This window comes from Bos grunniens, chromosome 24 (assembly GCF_055505025.1).
Source record: "Bos grunniens cultivar Pamir isolate PY7600 chromosome 24, Bosgru_T2T1.0, whole genome shotgun sequence".
NCBI classification, from domain to species: Eukaryota; Metazoa; Chordata; class Mammalia; order Artiodactyla; family Bovidae; genus Bos; species Bos grunniens.
This window is the reverse complement of record NC_141188.1, coordinates 58,903,662-58,918,871: the sequence shown is the minus strand read 5'-3', so window position 1 is coordinate 58,918,871 and position 15,210 is coordinate 58,903,662. Positions and strand designations below refer to the sequence as shown.

The window sequence follows — 15,210 nt, the reverse complement described above, 5'->3', positions numbered from 1 at the left end:
CAGCAGCAGCAGGGTTTATCTTGAAAGAGAAAGTGTTAGGCTAAACTGGCTCTTAAGGTCTCCTTCTGTATCTAACATTCCACAGTCGTCTCTGATTACAGTCTCCGCAGCGAGGCTGATGGCAGAGACACCCCTGTCCTGTTCCCGGCCACAGAGGGACTCAGACAGCACAACCACTCGGACCCCTCTCCCCACCAGCGGCCGTGGAGTGATTTCCTCCACAAACGGACAGTGCTTTTCCTGCCTGACCACAGAGGCGAATCCTCTGTTCAGGTTTATAACTACTAAATAATGTTATAATAAGGCACTTGGCCAATAACGTGAACTGCAAAGAAATGCTTTGTATTGCTGCTGTCTTATATAACTCACAGGCTCCACTAATTTGTCATGAGGAACTCAACCTGGCCCAATGGAGCACTCCTGCAAAAATCCAACTTTTACTCTTTATGAATAGGCTACTCAGAGCATTCAGATTTTCCACAGCATTTCTAATTCTGCACATTCCTTAAGGCAAGGTTGGGCAGCGTCGGCACTACTGTGGCTGGCTGGGGGCACATTTCTTTGTGCTGGAGGGCTGTCCTGTTCACTGCGAAAAGTTGAGCGGCACTGCTGGATTGTGCCCACTGAAGGACAATCAAAAGTGTCCCCAAATGTTGCTAAATGTCCCCGGGGGTGGAGAGGAGGCTAAGTCAATCTTGGCTGAGAAGCCCTTGGAGCAATTCATGATGAATATAAATAAATATAATATGATCCCCATAGCAATGCACGATCTCAACATGGATTACATGACTTCTTAAAAAAATATTTTATTAGACCCTACAGACGAGTATTTGTCTCAGAAAGCATCATCACTGTGGGTGCCCAAAGAAGCAAAATCATGTTTTCCCCCTCAACTGTTACGAGTTAGTACTTTTAATATATAATAGACAGTAAAAATATAAAATAAAAATTAAAAATATATAGGCGTGATGATTTCCTAGAAACAAAGGTCAGAAGCCAGCCTTCACCCTCTCTGTCCCAGGGCTCTACAGCCCGCAGCCAAACCGCACTAGCACAGGGCAGAAGCTGGCCTGGGAAAGAGGCCAAGACGGACAGCTCATGACCACTGGGCGCCACCCAACCCACCCACATGCCGCCCCCGAGGGCCGCGGGGCGTGCTGCCCAGGGTCATTCTGCCGCCACTCCTCCACCATTCAGACCCCACTCCCCAGAAGACAACGACGCCAGGGGGAGAGGAGATCCCGTGGGAGGAGGCGCTGCCCTTACAGATGCTTTCGGCGAAAGTGTTGAGGTTTCTTGATATGTCACTCTGCTTCATCTAGGGGTGGGGTGGAGAGGAATATTTTATAAACAACAGCCAAACAGGATGAGTAAGTTCTTAGGGGAAACCTGAGAGACTGTGGGTTGCTGCCACTGGATTTGTAAAACCTGGTTTTAAACCTTCTTATCGTTATAAAGGTCACTTCTCCTTTTTGTGAGGAAAGGTTCAAAGCTGATTTCAACCACTTTAGCGCATTTTAGCTGTCAGTGTGACCGTGTAGAATTCATCTCCGCAACCTACTTCGGTCAGAAGAAAGGGGCTAACTCTCCACCCTGTAAGCTCCACCCGAATGCCTCTTTCCTTCGTGGAAGCACGCCAACAGGTGTCTTAGCAGAAAGAAGCTGGGAAGCACAGATGGTTGCCAAGGTGACTTGAAAGAGACCCAGGCAGTCAACACCTGCGGCTGGGCGATGCCCATCACCCAACATCACCCTCACCTGGACAGAGGCCCCCAAAGCAGGCTCAGAGGAAGGGCTTACCAGGTCAGCCCTGGATCTCAGGGCCTCAAAGCCACCCAGGAGTGCTCCATCACACAGGCCGCTCTGCCGATGAAGCTCTTTGGTTCCACCTCTTCTGGCTCCGCCAACCCCTCCACCACCTCCCCCCACCAAGGGAAACCACACACTTCAAGAGAAAACCAGCCGTGCCCAGCTCTTACAGGTGGGCAGACAGCGGGCAGAGAGAACCACAGAGGTCAGCCTGTGGGGCACTCACCAAGCTAGATGCTAATCACGGCACAGAATCACTTACATCAAAGATCATTAACCAGGCGCCCAGGCCCCTCAGCAGGGGTGAGAGTTCACAAGCTGCAAGACGCATTTAGATAAAGCTGCAGCCTTTTGTTGCCAAACACCTGGTTTGGGTCATTTCGGGAGAAGGGCACTGCAGTGGCCCTGGGGCGCCCACACAGGGGCGTCCTGGGAGGCAGGGGGCAGGTCCGGCCTGCCTTCCCCTGCTGCTGTTCACCCAGAGCTGCCGCTAAGTCTCTAGGGTTTATTTCCTTTCTTCCTTCTCCCTTAGGAGGTGTAACTGTCCCTTAGCATGCAAGGGAGAGGGCAGTGAAGGAAGTATAAACAGGTAAAGTCTGGGCTGGGGCAGGAGCGGGGGGGTCTTGTGTCTCCTATTTCTCGTTTTCTCCGGGGAAACGTCTCCTTTTAAGGTGATTGTTTCGACTCTACAGTTGCAAGTCCCACACCAAGAGGGTGGCAGGTCCGTCTTCATCAGAGCTGCTGTGGTGCTGTTTCTCCCACCTCCGGGGACCCAACGCCACTCGGCTCTCAGGGACAATAGGTCGCCACCAAGCCCACAGGGTCAGAAGTTCAAGTTCTCGCCTAACAAGGAGCCAGGGCTGTGAAGATTCCTGACAAGTGTTCTTTCTGATATGCCTCAAGCGGCTGCACGTGCTCCGGCTTCTTCCCTTCAGGACTCACAAAAATCAGGGCCAGCCCCCCTCTCACCCTTTGTCTCGGGCAGCCTGAGTTTCTCGGCGTTTATGGACGGGCTCGCCCCCAAAGAGCAAGCACTGCCCTAGTTTCTCCATCCCGGGATCACCCAACTCCATTCTATATTTGCCACAGAGCCATTATTTGCGTCTAAAGTGTCAAAACAGCAAACCACATTAATTCCTGCTAGTGAGATTAACCTCACCTGGGAAGACAATGGGTTCTCGGAGATTAATTTCTGGGTTTGTAACGAGGTGTCACGTGAGTGCTCGAACAGTCTAGAAAATCTAAGTGCCGGTTTTCTTCTCTCTCAAAGGGAATACAAGTTTCTATGTCTGGAGGCTGAGGAACGTGGGGAGAAGACAATGAACAATGATCTAATCATCTGGCACCTCATTTACAATTTTTAAAAGTTCATAACTGATTATACATCCATATAAGAGCAAAACCGTGTAATCTCTGAACACAAGTGAAAAACTAAAGTTAGGAGTCATGTGACTCATCCTCCAGCACTTCCTGTAAAGGTTATAAAACAAACTAGGAAGACATTTATACCCCAGGAGGTAAATCTAGAATAAAGAGGTGGACACCTGTCCCACCACGACCTCACTAGTAGCATCGGCTATGATTTAAACTGAACTTCATGCACAATGAGGTAAAAAAAAAAAAAAAATTAATAGACGATCTGTCCTCATTTCCCCTGGGGTTTTGTACCAAATTTCCAAACTCTGCATGACAGATCCCTTCCACTGTGTCTATTTTCAACATTTCAGGCACACAGGGATGACAAATGCAGTAATTTATTCATAAAGGGGCCGCTGGGGGAGGGAGGCACCGGAGCAGTAGCTGTATTATAATTTTTCAGTGCACAGAGAAGAGGTTTCCAACAAGGTGAGACGGGGGAAACAATTTTTCACTGTCTATGTTTTGATTACTGAAGCATGCAAAAAAAAAAAAAAAACGTTTTATGGACATGAAAGAGGTGGGGGGAGAGGAAAAAGAGAAAGAAAAAGGAACAGAAAGAGGAAGGAAAGAGAGGGAAAGGAGGAGGAAGGAGAGAACGAGACATGAGGAAAGAAGGACCAAACAAGTCTCCAATCCTGGCACATTCAGATTAAAGCTAAAGGATCTATCAGAGAACATTTTCCTGATGTTAATGTTAACCAAGGAAAACAGACTCCTTTGTGGCACTTACCCGATGCCAGGCAGGAAGACCTCACATTAAAGGGGATAGAGCGAGGCTGGTGGAGATGCAGACGCTGTCGGTTTCCCTTAACAACGGCGGCAGCGAGCAGAAATCCCCTGCTCTGCCCCGTGCCCCGCCGACAGGTGATCAGCAGCCTGGAGCAGGACGTGCCACGTCCGAGGGAGGGGCCGGGGAGGGCGTGGCGCCGCCGCCGCCCAGGTGGAGCCCCGCGGGATCCGCCCGCCCCCGACACTCCAGCAGGCAGGTCGGGGCCCCTCGCTGCAGCCTGTCTGGGCTGGGAGCGGATCCCGAAGCCTGCCTCGCTCAGATTCGGAGCGGATTCTGATGTGGGGAAGAAGGAAGCGGCTCTTTCTTCGGAGAGGGCAGAGACTACCACGTCTTACAACATACCGCCCCCGACCCAGCAAAGCAGGGAAGTTAACCCCCAACTCACAGAAAGAAGGGTGCATACCTGCCCACCCCCCCCCCCCCCGGCCCCGCTCCCCAGGTGACTCTGGGGCCTTTAGAATCCCAAGGCACACCACGAATGTCTTGTTTGGAAAATGAATGCTATTTTCCCCCTCTAGATGCATTGAGAGGAAGGGTGTTCCAGGAAAGAAGAAAGCCCTCTAGATACTGCTGCTTAAGCAATTGCTCAATTGTCATTACATATTCGGAATGAGCATGTATTTCCAGACAACATTAATTTTGGATTCCATCTCCACCACCTTATCAGCTGGGGGTCATCAGGCAAAGTTCTTGGTCTAAAGTGCCTCCCACTTCCTCATCTATAGAAATGGAGCCTTGAAACCTCCTTCAGGGACTGTTATGAGGCATCCCACATGGAGAGACAGACAGACAACCTTCAGCAACAGAAGATCTAAAAGTAACGTCCAAAGTCAACCACAGCCACCCCGTCACCTCCCTCAGCTAAAAACTGACCCCACCCAAGTCCAGCAGCAAACGCTGGTTCTCCTACGAGTTTAAACCAATGTCTCCAGTAAGTTACCGGGGGTTCGGGGGTGGGCTCGGGGAGCCGAATTAAAAATTATTTCTCCACAAAATGGTCAAAGAGCACGTGGCCTTTCAGCACCAATCCTGCCAGGGACACCAAGCTGCAGCCCAAGTTACAGGAGGTTTCTGCCCCCAATTCCCTCCAACTTCCCAATTCAAGAGCACATCCATGTTTGAGAGCAAGGAGTGTTCAGGAAAACAAGAGGCTCTTAATTGAGCCAGAAGGTCTTTTTCCTTTAATGTTCCCCTTTAAAAGGCAGTTATTTCTCAAAATGGGACTCACAGGTTCCTTGTTAAGACCACTCTTTAATCTGAGCAGAAGACAATGGCTTGAGTACCCTGTTCAAGGCTACAGCTTTCAGAGACCCTGGCGGGGGTGGGGGCACGCAGAGCTCTGCTGGGCCAAGAAGCTGCCATCGCCATCTGGTGGTGGCTTATGCACACTGCAGTTATGAGCCATGTACCACCCCCCGTCCAGTCTCCAGGAGGCAGCCCATGTGAACCCCTGGTGCTTTGATGGCTTCAGGACAACTTTGGCTCTCCCCAACCCAATTCATCTTCCCAACCTCCCTCACTTGCTACCACCTCATTCCCGCATCCAACACCCAGTGATTAAGTTACCAAGAATGAAATTCCCGAGACCGACAGGGAAAAAAGAAGCAAAGAGCCAGGGTGCCCCCCTTCCCCCCGGCCCCCCACAAACCTAACAGTGGTAAGAGCCAATCCTGATGAAGAAATTAGGAGGCAGGACTTCTGCAACCGAATGAAGAGACCAGCTGAAGACCCAGGATGCATCAAAGAAGAGACAGCCCTGACCAGTGAGCCAGCCAGCCGTGGGTGGGATCCCAGAGGAGAGCATGTGCTGGAAATCCGGTCACACACAAAGGACTACCCAGCAGGTGGCACTTCCAGAAATCACTCTTAACTACTTCCCTCCTCCAAAACCTTCATCAGTCTTGGGTAAATACATCTAAGTCCAGCAGGTCCCCGAGGGCAGAAGCCAACCTTGGGAAGAAATGTGCTGGAGGAAGCTGAGGGCCACGGAGAAAGAAGAAACGAGAAAATTGATAGTTCAATGGTGTCACTGGAATATACTCTAAAATGCTGCCAGCGATTTCTAAGCAAGAACTGAGGGGGAAGGCAACACACGGGGGTTGTATGAAAAGGCTGGGTGACCAGCTGTGCCTTAGCTGGCAAAGTCCTCTCCATGTACCAGCAGCATCTGCTTAGAACAGAAGATGATGCCTCTTTGAGTCACAACAGAAAAGAAGAATTCTCGGGACTTTATGCTACTTAAAACGCCCTGCCTTTTCCACCCGGGTTGCCCTAAGATATTATTTGCAACAACTATAAAATTAAGTATCTGATTGCAATTTAGTTCAGTTCTACTCATTAGAATTAGACTCATTCAAGAGGTACATTTTATTTTTCAAAGAGGTTTTCTTTTTTTTAACTCTTAAATGCATTTTATTGCATGAAAAGTTACCTCCTTATAGTTGATTTGACTATTTGTCTCATTTGTTTCTAGCTTAATTTTACTTTAGTCAAAAAAAATGTATTTTTAATGAGTTTGGCCCTTTAAACATTTTTTGGATCTCATTTTTCTTTTTCTTTAAATTGGAGTATAACTGCTTTACAATGTTGTGTTGGTTTCGCTGTACAACAAAGTCAATCTGTGAAATGTATGCCTATAGGCCCTCCCCCTTGGCCCTCTCTCCCACTACTGTCTTTCCATCAGATGTAAACATGTTTGGAAGTGGCTCGTATATAAAATAGCTTGTGTCAAAAAAAAAAAATAGAGGCCACACAGGTCCTCCCCCGACCCACATATACGGGCCTTGCTCTCTCCTTAGACCCTTCACTTTAAAAACCTCTGCAACCAACTCAAGCTGACCACGGTCACACAGGCTGCTGTGTCGTGCCAGAACACAAGAATATCTGACTTGGATACCGCTTCTTTGAAACCACCAGAAGCTAGGCCAGCAGGCTGAAACACAACTCTATACACACTAAGGGATCTCCCCCGCTCCACCCCCACCTATGTTGTTCCAGGCTGAGCTCAAATTAGTAACTGATGATAAGTTCCTGCAGGCCCAGGTCTGTGTTCTCCTGGCTCCCGGCACAGCGCCTTTCAGCGTGAAGAGACGCTGGCGGAACTCCAGGGAAAGTCAGCTATGAGCACCTGCGGGCTACATCCATGCGAAGCAACCCAGCATAAGCACCGAAGTTTGTGCTGGGCTGGGCAGGGGGCAAACGACCCAGTGGACACATCAAAGCTCTTCAAGGTGGCCTAGCAAAAAGACAGTATGGTGGGTGGTCAGCTGTCAAAGGACTGCTAGGAATCACTAAATTAAACTGGAAAAGCCACGAGTCAGGAGACCCAAAACCAGCCCGAGTGAGGCCACCGAGGACCATCTCCACTTGACGGAAGGCAGCTGAGTATCTTAACCTTTCCCAAATCAGCAAGCCTCTCACAGGAAAGTCATCAAGGACTGTGCCTGCCACTGTCTCCTCTTGGGACCCAATCAGTGGTGCACCTGGCTTGCAATCAGCAGTGCTGAGACTCGGAAATCATCTGTGATCCTGGATGTTCATTTAATCTTCCTCTCGAAATGCCTTTCTGTAAGGTACAGCTTCTCATCTTGCAGTGAGTGACCAGATCCCAGGTCTGTGTACACAGGAGCGAAGGTTGGAAAAGCCCAGTCAGCAGCTTGTTCAGCAGCTGTGTTTAAGCTCCAGCCCTAAGCCGAGTACCATGCTGGCCCTGGGGTTTCCGGGGTAGAAAGGCCTGTCGGAGACCACCTCTCACTGCCCATTCAGGACTTATTTTTCTGAAATAAAAAACATCATCTGTGCATACCATTTACCATGGGTTTATGCACTGACTTCTAGCTTAATGTAATTGCTTTGTAATGAGCTTATCGCACCAGTAAAATTTTAAGCTGCTGCACAGCAAGGCCAATGTCTTCTTTAGTAATTCACCAATTACCTTGGAGCCAGCCTTCTTGGAGACAGCCTTGGCCCAGGGAACTTAGCTGCAAAACCTCACTACACACGGAAACGGTGTTTGAATTTTGAAATCACAGGCATCATCGACAGGCCCACCCACCGGCTCAGAGCTTCACTTGTAACATCATTCTGGAAAAGCTTCATTATTTAGCTTCCCCTTAGAAAAATGAGGCTTCTAACCGCAGGAAAGTGTGAGAAACAGCACTGTTGCCTCTCCTGCTGCTGCTAAGTCACTTCAGTCGTGTCCGACTCTGTGCGACCCCATAGACAGCAGCCCACCAGGCTCCCCCGTCCCTGGGATTCTCCAGGCAAGAACACTGGAGTGGGTTGCCATTTCCTTCTCCAATGCATAAAAGTGAAAAGTAAAAGTGAAGTCGCTCAGTCGTGTCCGACCCTCAGCGACCCCATGGACCGCAGCCTTCCAGGCTCCTCCATCCATGGGATTTTCCAGGCAAGAGTACTGGAGTGGGGTGCCACTGCCTTCTCCGTTGCCTCTCCTAGAAAAACCCAAATACACCAGAAAAAAACACTATTCATTGATATCAAGGGCAATGAAAAATCTCAGCCATTATAACTGTCAATAATCCAGTCATCAGAAATCTACTTGACAATAATATAAATTCACTGTTTTAATTCTCTTGAAGGCACAAGATGGGTTTAACTATAGGGGAAAAAGGTCAACTACAAGTTTACATCAACAGATTCTCACTCAGATGCAATTTTCTAAAACTGAAATAAACCTTTTCAATTTCTACAATAGCAATGTTGATTTTTTTTTTAAACAGAAAAACTACACATACACACAGGCAAAGGAAAACAATAAAGACCCAGGAATCTTGTCCTGTGAACATTATTTACAGATTTATATTTTAGACTGTCTTCTATATTTCTACATGTGTAGATTTCTTCCAAAAGAAACAGAATCAAATGATACAAAATGATCTGTAACTTACTTTTTCACTTAGTGTTTTCCTATCACTAAATATTTACCAGAAACATCATTATTTATGGCTTCATACTATTCCAAGATATATACCATAATTAAACTAATTTAGATTACTTTAAGAGTCTTCTCCAACACCACAGTTCAAAAGCATCAATTCTTCAGCGCTCAGCCTTCTTCACAGTCCAACTCTCACATCCATACATGACCACAGGAAAAACCATAGCCTTGACTAGACGGACCTTTGTTGGCAAAGTAATGTCTCTGCTTTTCAATATGCTATCTAGGTTGGTCATAATCTTCCTTTCAAGGAGTAAGCGTCTTTTAATTTCATGGCTGCAATCACCATCTGCAGTGATTTCGGAGCCCAAAAAAAGAAAGTCTGACACTGTTTCCACGGTTTCCCCATCTATTTCCCATGAAGTGATGGGACCAGATGCCATGATCTTTGTTTTCTGAATGTTGAGCTTTAAGCCAACTTTTTCACTCTCCTCTTTCACTTTCATCAAGAGGCTTTTTAGTTCCTCTTCACTTTCTGCCATAAGAGTGGTGTCATCTGCATATCTGAGGTTATTGATATTTCTCCCGGCAATCTGGATTCCAGCTTGTGCTTCTTCCAGCCCAGCGTTTCTCATAATGTACTCTGCATATAAGTTAAATAAGCAGGGTGACAATATACAGCCTTGACGTACTCCTTTTTCTATTTGGAACCAGTCTGTTGTTTCATGTCCAGTTCTTGAGAGTCCCTTGGACAGCAAGGAGATCCAACCAATCCATTCTAAAGGAGATCAGTCCTGGGTGTTCTTTGGAAGGACTGATGCTAAAGCTGAAACTCCAGTACTTTGGCCACCTCATGCAAAGAGTTGACTCATTGGAAAAGACTCTGATGCTGGGAGGGATTGGGGGCAGGAGAAGGGGATGACAGAGGATGAGATGGCTGGATGGCATCACCGACTAGATGGACAAGAGTTTGAGTGAAATCCGGGAGTTGGTGATGGACAGGGAGGCCTGGCGTGCTGAGATTCATGGGGTCGTAAAGAGTTGGACATGCCTGAGCGACTGAACTGAACTGAACTGAGGTCGCTTTATCTCTTTCTTCATGGTAAACAATGCTTCATCCTTAAAACTCAACCCCTGGATATATAAGGAGATATATATATACACGCACACATCCTTTGAAATATAAGGATATAAGACTTTCTTCAGTATTCTCTTAGAATTCAAGTATGTTAGCTAATCATCAGGCATGCATGTCTTTCTTTCTCTCTGTTTGATAACAATAATATATTTATAGAAGAAAATTTAGAAAGCAAAAAAAGCAAAAACAACTGATGATCTTACCACCTTGATATGATGTAGGGATTTTGTATGCACTCTTTCTAGTCTTTCCTGTACATATATATTAACTTTTTTTTTTTTTGCCTAAAGGAACACTTAGTTTGGTTTTACTGGTTTTTATCTTTCTGGAGAGAATTCCATATAAAATAGTCAATTCCCTTACTTTAAATTTACTAACGTGGATCATAAAATTTTTATTCAATAAATACAAAATAGGGACACTTCCCTGGTGGTCCAGTGGTTAAGACTGTCCACTTCCAGTGGAAGGGGCATGGGTTCGATCCCTGGTCAGGGAACTAAGATTCCACATGCCACCTGGCATAGCAAAAAAAAAAGTTTACAACAACAAAAAAGAAACAGAATACACTGAATTCTCTCCCTATGGAGACAGGGAGGAAGACGACAAGGACGGGAAAAAGGTACAAAACGGAAGAAAAGGCAAAGAGGAGAAGATATAAAACCCCCACCACCCCCGTGGGTTGCAGGCTTCACTCTGAATTCTCACTGCCTTGCAGGCCACACAGTGAGTTTCATGTCAACAGAAAAAGCCAAAACCCCTGGCCGAAGAGCAAATCACCCCTCGCTAACTAGGATGTGGCCAAAATCCCACCTCAACACCTTAATCCTGTTTTCTTACGGTTCACCACTGAACTTGATAGCTGCTGTCCACTAAAAACAAGGCTCAGCCTGAAAGTTGGGAACTAGGTTTCATTGGGGAGCCTTTAAGCCCACCAGGCAGCCTCTCAGATAGCTCTAAGGACTACTGTAAGAAGGAAGGGACGGGCCAGGATATACTGAAGTTTGCAACCGAAACCATCAGTCAGCATCAGAAAGATTGCTGCTCATCAAGTCATTGAGTTCAGTGCTTCTCTAAGCACCGGCTTCCCTGGTGGTTCAGGCAGTAAACAATCTGCCCCCAAGCAGGAGACACAGGTTCGATTCCTGGGTCAGGAGGAGGGAATGGCAGCCCACTCCAGTATTCTTGCCTGGAGAATTCCATGGATGGAGGAGCCTGATGGGCTCCAGTCCATGGGGTCCCAGAGTCGGACAGGACTGAGCAACTAACACTTAACTCTCAGGCCACTGTCCCGTTCTCTCCGCTTCGGGGTGCACAGCGGAGGGTGGATGCTGTGGCCGATGGCTCGATGGGCACGTGGTTCTTTGTTTACGGATGCGGCAGGCAACACTCCTCATCCACACTGCTAACTCCTTCGGCTAGGAACTGTCAGAAAGACCTGTCCTGAACTTGGACAGCTTCTGCAGAGTCCAAAGCTCAAAGCAGTCTCGCTGAACAGGATAAATATGCCCAGGGCAGATCCAGCCGGATTCACACTCACTCGAACTCCAGGCTCAATGTATTGAAATAGCTTCCTTCCCTCCATTCCCCCACTTGTATTATTTCATCTGCTCTGATGTAAAGGTCATCGCCTGTGGTTTCAGTTCTGGTCAGAATGAGGGAAGAAGAGCTAAACCCCAGAGCATCCCAGGGGTTTGGGGTTCAGGTGGGAAAGCAGTCAGAGGTGCTGAACTTTTAAAGACAAAAGATCCCATTGCCTTTCAAACACCAAATAGAGAGAAAGGCAGCAGAAATCCAATGTGGGCTTTATACACAGTCTAAAAATAGACACTTGAGGCAGAATGGTTTCTTTCCAGAACAATTTTAAAGATTCCCAGGAGGTGACAGGTGCTGAGTAAATACCAGATGAAGACAAAGACTCTCAGAGCTGGTGGGGGAGTACAAAGCCCTAGTCTGGCTTCCTGTCCTCTGCCTGGCGCCCTGGATGGCTGAAAGATAAGTCTTTCTTTCCCCGGCCTGCTGCATAACAAAGGGGCCTGGGAGAGAAGGTCAGGGCTCCCTTACTGTGCAGGAGAGCAGTGCAGAGAAAGAACCAACTCCCCACTTCTTTCCTGCCGCACATTCGGATTGGAAGAACATTAAGCTGTGCAACCATTTTCCTTAGAAAGACCATGAATGGATGAACCCGCCCGCCAGACTAGACATCCGGGTCCCTTGTGCAGAGACCGTCTTCTCCTTAGGCGTGCCTGTGTGCTCAGGGCTTTCCCAGTGGCTCAGTGGTAAAGAATCTGCCTGCAATGCAGGAGTCCCAGGAGATGGGGGTTTGATCCCTGCGTCAGGAAGATCCCCCGGTGGAGGAAATGGCAACCCACTCCAGCGTTCTTGCCTGGAGAATCCCATGGACAGAGAAGCCTGGTGGGCTACAGTCCATGGGGTCACAAAGAGTTGGATACAACTGAAGTGAGTTGGCAGGTGCACTGAAGTGTGCATTTACTCAACTTCCGTCCATTCCCAGGAGTGGGATGCTCTTGGGAAGGTCAAGAGCAGAGACTGAAGGTCCTGGAGAGAGCCCTGGGGCTGGTCCTCGTCACTGGAGCACAGACTGTGCCATGCTCAGGGGGCCCAAGCCCTCACCCTGCCTCTAGCTGTGATTCCAGGACAAACGGATGACTCTCACAAGGGAGTCCTGACACCAGTGTGTTTCTGAGGCTCCCCTAAGGCAGGGCCAGGCATGAGACCTCCTGGCCCTAGGGTCTCTTTCAGCTCTGAAGCTCTACACATGTACTCTGCCTTACATCTCTCCTTCCCCCGTAGGTTAGTGAAGCCCTGAGGAAAGGAGAAAACGACGTGTGTCAGATGTGGGATCACACATCCTCTATGAACATCACTCATGGAAAGGACCGAGTGCAACGTCTGGGCATAATAAAGCTCAATGAACTTACAGCCCAATTGCAGTTTCCTAAACTTCCATTTTTTCCTTTCCTGGCTTACAGGGACAACTGAAAGACTGTCACTCGCTGGTCCTACAGGAATGAAGTCACTGGCTAGTGCTGTCCCTGGCCTTCCATACACCCTGGCAGGGGGTTCAGGATGGAGATCGGGGACAGGGCACTCTCTGCTCTGAGAAAACATAACAGGTCTTCAGGAGAAAATTTTATTAACCCAATTTCTTCCATCTCCTCATGCCTAGAAAAGCACTAAAATAATTCATGGAGACACCTGCTCTTCTTGACTTAGCAGAAGCCTTCTACTGTGATGTGCGTCTGGTTGTGTGTTGCTGTTGCTCAGTCATTAAGTTGTGTCCAACTCTTTGCGACCCCATGGACTGCAGCACGCCAGGCTTCCCTGTCCTTCCCTGTCCACCACCTCCTGGAGTTTGCTGAACTCAGGTCCATCAAGTTGGTGATTCCATCCAACCATCTCTTCCTCTGTTGCCCCTTCTCCTCCTGCCCTCCATCTTTCTTAGCATCAGGGTCTTTTCCAATGAGCTGGCTCTTCACATCAGGTGGCAAAAGTATTGGGTTTCCAGCATCAGCCCCCCAGTGAGTACTGAGGGTTGATTTCCTTTAGGATGCACTGGTTGGATCTCCTTGCAGTCTTTGCCAAAATTACAATCCCCCGATACCAAGCAGGGTCCAGTGGGGCTCCTGGGCACAAAGCCTTTCTGCGTCCCCCATTTCTCTGATAACAGGGAAAGTCATCAATCAGCTTCCATGACCTTCCCTAAGTTCCAACGGGCAGATCCAAATGGTTATTAATTAGGGAAAGGAGGAGATAGGAAACCAACGAGAAACCATCAAGAGCACCCTTGGGGCAAGGTCCTGTTTCCCCATTAAGGGATACACACAACAATATCTTTGAGCTATTCTGCAGATACTGAAACCTCTCCAGGTGGGAGAAGTTAACAATTAACACGGTATGCTGCCCACAAGCATGTAGACCCCAGACCAACTGGAGCATGAAGGTCGACGATGCCGACTCCTACATACCTCAACACCAACCCATCAGAAGAATGTCCACAAGCTGATCACATCCTCTTTGAACCATTACTGTAAAACCTCTCACTATCCTCTCCAAGCTGGGATACATAGTTTTGAGGCAAGAACCAGCTGTGTCTCCCTTTGCCTGGCAAGTAATACATCTATCCTTTTCTAACTTCACCCAAAACTCTCGTCTCTGAAATGTGATTCAGCACCCATGCACACAGAAGAGAAGCTCTTGGCATAGCCCCCCCACCCACCCTCACCTCTCCAGAACAGTTGCTCAGACCAATCTGAGAGCTTGTCTCCCGGGCTAGCGGCCTCAGTAAGTTCCCCAATAAAACTGAAACTCACAGCTCTCATGCCGTGTGTGCGCCTGTGTTCCAGGTGACAACAACCCTAAGGAAATACTTTTTTTCCCTTTACAACCTTTCTTCCCCAGTCCCCACCCTGTGCATCGAATTTTCCATCCAGAAGCTGCGCCTCCTTCTCGGGTTCCTGTCCCCCAGCTCCACGCCACACCTGCCAATGCGGCTGAGTAACTTTTCCAGGCATGAGTGCAGAAACGAAGTGCCCCGAGGAGGACAAACGTCAAGTCATCACAATGCTCCTCTGGGTTCCCCTGGCCCGTCTGCAGTCATCTCATGGGAAGCTGATAAAGGCTGACCATCGAAGACCACCATCCAGAGAGACAGGAAAGCAAGTTTTTTCCTAGAACCCTCACTATGCCCAGTGCTTCCTGCCTACAACAGTCCTGCCCACTGTCCGCCGCTTAACATCTTTCCAAGCATCTATTACTTCAAAGATGACTTTCTCACATAAGGACAGGCCTAACCATGTCAGCCAGAGTTCTCTTCCTGAAAGTAGAGAACCAGGGATCTGAGCCCTTTGCCATGTCAAGACCATCAGCGACCTTCAGCCTTTGCTGGTGGCACAGAGCAGGACTTCCTAGCTCATTCCAAACCCCTGGGGGGCTGTGAAAACCGATGCCCACATCTCACCCCAGGCCAGCTGGATCAGACTGGCTGGGGGCTGGGCCAGGGTGCCCCAGGAGCTACGCAGGCACTGTGGATGAGAACAGAGCCTATGCCCCCTGGAGTCAAAGCTGGTTCTGCCACCTCCCTGCTGAGACTTTAGGCAAGTGGCTTACCCTTTCTGATCCTGGGCTTTTCTCCACTGG

The 15,210-nt window shown here is 48.4% G+C and overlaps 1 protein-coding gene and 1 long non-coding RNA gene across 28 annotated transcripts in view; one reads left to right on the top strand and one right to left on the bottom strand.

Moving 5' to 3' along the window:
- NEDD4L (NEDD4 like E3 ubiquitin protein ligase) overlaps positions 1 to 15,210 on the bottom strand; it is a 375,462-nt gene that overhangs the window by 216,249 nt on the left and 144,003 nt on the right. For 5 of the 26 annotated variants that reach the window (XM_086373625.1, XM_086373630.1, XM_086373635.1 and 2 more), the window contains exon 1: positions 3,959 to 4,294. The exons of 17 other annotated variants lie outside the window; for them this stretch is intronic. The gene's annotated coding sequence lies outside the window, so the exon portion shown is untranslated. Of the gene's footprint in view, positions 1 to 1,800; positions 1,941 to 2,968; positions 3,106 to 3,958; positions 4,295 to 15,210 lie in introns of those variants that run through there. 4 more of the 26 variants (XM_086373631.1, XM_086373611.1, XM_086373632.1 and 1 more) reach the window with 4 other exon arrangements.
- Positions 1,844 to 3,718, top strand: LOC147346349 (uncharacterized). 2 transcript variants are annotated; one of them, XR_015154127.1, is made up of 3 exons: positions 1,844 to 1,981; positions 2,342 to 2,398; positions 3,080 to 3,718. It is a non-coding gene; the product is annotated as an uncharacterized LOC147346349 (long non-coding RNA). The 2 variants fall into 2 exon arrangements; XR_015154126.1 differs by lacking the exon at positions 3,080 to 3,718 and adding an exon at positions 2,502 to 2,639.